This window comes from Otolemur garnettii, unplaced genomic scaffold (genome assembly GCF_000181295.1).
Source record: "Otolemur garnettii isolate 467f Iridium unplaced genomic scaffold, OtoGar3 scaffold00032, whole genome shotgun sequence".
NCBI lineage: Eukaryota > Metazoa > Chordata > Mammalia > Primates > Galagidae > Otolemur > Otolemur garnettii.
This window is the reverse complement of record NW_003852427.1, coordinates 9,459,593-9,463,813: the sequence shown is the minus strand read 5'-3', so window position 1 is coordinate 9,463,813 and position 4,221 is coordinate 9,459,593.

Here is a 4,221-nt window from a genome sequence, read left to right as displayed (position 1 = left end):
AAAGGCAAGGAATGGATTTTCCCCTACAGTCTCCAGAGGGAACCGAATTCTGCCAACACCTCAATTGTAGTCCATGGATTGTAGACCCATTATCTCAATTCTGACCTTCAGAATTGTACATAATAAATTTAGGTTGTTTTAAGCTTAAAAAAAAAAGAATCCTTCTCTTTTAGAGATACTTTTTGCAATGTCCACAATGAAATGATATGAAGTTATGATGCCTGGTATTTACCTCAAAATAATTTTGGAAATTGGAGGGTAGATGGAAATATAGATGAAAAAAGATTGGTCTTGAGTTAATAGTTGTTGAAGCTGGAGAATGAATCCATGGTAGTCAATATACTATTCTCTTTAAATTTATAAAGGTTTAAAATTTTACATAATAAAATAATTTAATGAAAAAGAAAAGAGAGAGAGAGAGAAAAGCAAAAGAAAGAAATCCTTGCAATTTATGTCATAATCTATAGAAACCATTGCCATGTTATAGATAAGGGGTCAGATGGAAGCTAGCTGATCACTCTCCAGCACCATTTTCTATACCGATAAATACCTAGGCCACCCTCCAAAGTGGGCTTAAGGTTGGAGGATTGTAGATATTTGCATGTTTGAATATTCATAAGCCCATCAAAGAAGAGTATCCTCAATAGACCTCAGTGCCCCTAGGCCCCTTTGGCCTCTTGACAAGCCCTCTCACTCCTCAATACAGGAGGGCAGGATTTTGGGCCACTCTCATCCTTTCAGACATTAACCTCACAGATGGCACGGTGACAGCTCGAACACTGGAGTGGGGTTATTCTTCATAGCATAACTTCAGAGACATAATAGTATTCAGGACAAGAGAAGATTTTAAAAGTTTCCAAGATAAAATGAACCCTGGAGAAGAGAAGCAGGGATGTGGTATCAGAGCCAGTACAGCAAGATGAAGGCAGTTTTCTTATGAGGCAGAAGCATCAAGCCACCTGTCCCTTGCTAGGAGTGAGTCTCCCGGTGTGGCAGACCTGGCAGAGAGAGCAGCCAGAGGCTGGAAGGCACTCCCTGCCCCAGTGCCTTAAGAGGAGCATCTTCTGGGGAGGGAGTGAGCTCCAGGGTCTGTCCCTGGCTCCCTGCTCCAACCCCATTGCCAACAGGAAGCTCTGCTACCCCAGGGGGCCCTGGCGAGCTGCTAGCTCTGCAGTGATGGAGACATGTACCCACCTTACAAGGTAGACAGTTGAGGAATCATTTCACAGACATATTGCTTTGAGTTCTGATTTATTCCTGTGGAGTCCACAGATCAGCTAAAGAATGAAAAGGCACATTTCCTCCTATTCTCTTAGGAAGGGCCTGGAGTGTCACTGAGGGCCACCCCCCACACCCCCAGGAACCTACCCTTGGCTCTGTCCTCTACCCACTTCATTCCCAATTCAAAATTGTTCATCCTGCCTGCCTGATGGACTCCACACACACAGTCCCAAATAGCCCTCCAATGACCTGGCTCTTCTTTGTGGCCCTATTTGGACCTCCAAGAATTGGTCGTGGATATCCATTGCCCTTATTTAAAGCTAGTGCATAAAGCAAGCCTGCTAGGGGTATCCTGGTATATTTGCCCGCCACCTCTTGCTTTCTCTATCAATCATAGCAAGTCTAGCCCTTCCTTCTCTACTTCTTTGTTCACCTGATGCCTCCTTACCCTGGACTACCCTCCCTTCCTCCTTACCTCTGCAATCCCAGGTGTCCCCAAGATCCAGCCAGAGCCTCACCCACTCCAGGGAGCCTTCACTGATTGTCAGCCCCACTCAGACCCCTCCCTCTTCTTTACACACTATCCTCAGTGGCTCTTTCTTTGCTTCACACATTCCAAGTAATATCACCCCGGAAGGGAAGAAGCTCTAAAACTACTTTCCGATTAATGGATTAAATTGAGCATAACAGAGTGGGCTGAGGAAGGATAGTCATGATAGTACCTAATGCTTCCTCAGAGCACCTCCTATTTTAATCCATTAAATTGATCTTTAGTTCTCAGATAAGGGCGCAGACCAGTGACATTCTCTCCCTTGCCTTTTCCTTCACACTTAAGGTACCTCTGGCTCAAAGAGCAGTGGATCTGAACAGTATTCTGCATCTGAACAGTATCCTACAGATTCCTTATCTCTTTGGCTTTTCACCACCCTGAAAGGTTGGTAGTGAGAGTGTTCCTATTTTATAAGTGTGGTTACTGAGGCAAAAAGAGGCTAAGTAACTTATTCAAGATCACTCACCTGGACAGTGACAACACAGCCAATGTCATACCAGGCATTCTGCCTCTAAAGTCTACACCTGCAACCTATCCCCAGCTGCAAGAAATTGCACAGCCACCAGGGACTGCACCTGAGAAAGTCTTCCTGGGAAGGAAGGCTGAATCAAGTACTATGTGCTCAGCCAACCAGCTCAGAAGAGTGAGGTCAGGTAGCAGGAGATGTCCAAAGTGGTCAGAAGAGGAAAGAGTGGCCAGATCTTGGTTCTTTGGGATACAGAGGTGGGAGGAAGGGCCGGCCTCTGCCTAAAAGATAAAGAGCCACTCTGGGCATAGCACAAGGGCAGAACTGACTGGGTACCTGCTATGTGCCAGGCATTGTGCTGGGCACTTGGCATAAACCATCTCAGGAGACTCAGCACAAGGAGAAGACTGAGAAGGGTAAGAAATCCAGTTGGCTGAGCTGGATGGCACCAGAGATCAAAGAAAAGAATTTGGACTAGTTGTGGGTGACCAGGAATGGCCAATTCACCATTTAAAGCTTTGGCTGATGTTTCATTCTGGTGAGCCAAGACAAGAAGGAAGCCCAGGCCATGCTTCCACCCCCATGACTGAATCTCAGGGGTCTCTTCTTGCACCTTCAGGTTGGGCAGGACTGAGATACGCTGTGCTAAATGCCCCACAGATGAGTCCTGGATGGCTAGAGAGGGATACAGAGCCAGTGTCTGTGTGAAAAACTGATGGTCTGAGCATCCCAGAGCCAGACACAGGGGCAATGGGACACGGGGGCCTGATGGCAGGTGCAGCTGTCCAGAGAAGTGTCCTCAATCTAGGGTGATATACTCCCCACCACGCAGAGTATTTGGTATGTCTGGAGACATCCTTGTGGGATGCCCCTGGAATCTAGTGGGCAGATGCCCAGAATACCCCCAAACATCCCACAGCACATAGGACAATCCCCTATAACAAAAAATTATCAATAGCAAGGAGGCTAGAAACCCCGGGTATAGGTGCAAGGGAGTGAGAGGGGCTGAAATCTAAGGCACTCCCTGGGAGGAAGCTGCCTCTACCCTGAGGAAAAGGTACCTTTTCCTAATTCAGCCAAATGCACTGTTAAAACTAAGCAGAGCCCCAGGGAGATGGGGAGATGCTGCTAAAGAGGGAGAAAATGTGTCTGCTGTCACCTAGGCTGTGATTTGTGCAAAAAGCAATTTAAGAGATAGTCTTTAATAGAGGGTCAAAAAGTCAACCCATGTGATTATGTCATCTCCTTGGTGGCAAAGACCGCCATTTTAAAGCTCTAGACACAGCCACACAGGTGGCAAATGAGATGTGATCAAAGATCCTCCCTGCAGTAGTTTCTAATGGTGAAGGATCAGAAACAACATAAATGTCCATGAGTAAGAGATAAGCTGGACAAATAGTAGATTACCCTGCAAATAAATGGAGATACTCTCTATGTGCAGGTATAGGAAGGGCTCCAGGAAACAGTGAGTGAAAAAAGCAAAGTGCAGAACACCGAGCGCTGTGCTGCCATTGGGTGAAAGGGGAGGAATAATTAATACAGTATAGTAATAATTATTTACATTTGCATAAAGCAGTGGGTCTCAAAATTGATTGTGCATCGGAGTCACACAGAGGGCATTTTTAGTCATAAGCACTCCACGCCACTGGAGCACTGGAGCGGGAGCTTTAGACAAAGGCCCATAAGTGGCCTCTTTTCCTAATCACTCCAAGCACACCCAGGAGTCTGTTTCCCAACCCTCAAGTGGCCTCAGAGCGTGAGAAGTTCAGGGAGCTTGAAGGAATTCCTCAGGAACCGAAGTGCTGGGGGGACAACAAAGCAACTCCCTACCTCCCATCAGCTCCTCTTCCTTTATAGGGGAAATGAGCTGAAGGTCTGAACGAAGGTGGCAGCCAGCCAGGAACAAACCTGGCCTTCTAACCTACCGGTCCCGGCCCCCGCGTCTCTGCCCCGCCCTCTCCAAGGGGGAGGAGCGACCGCTACA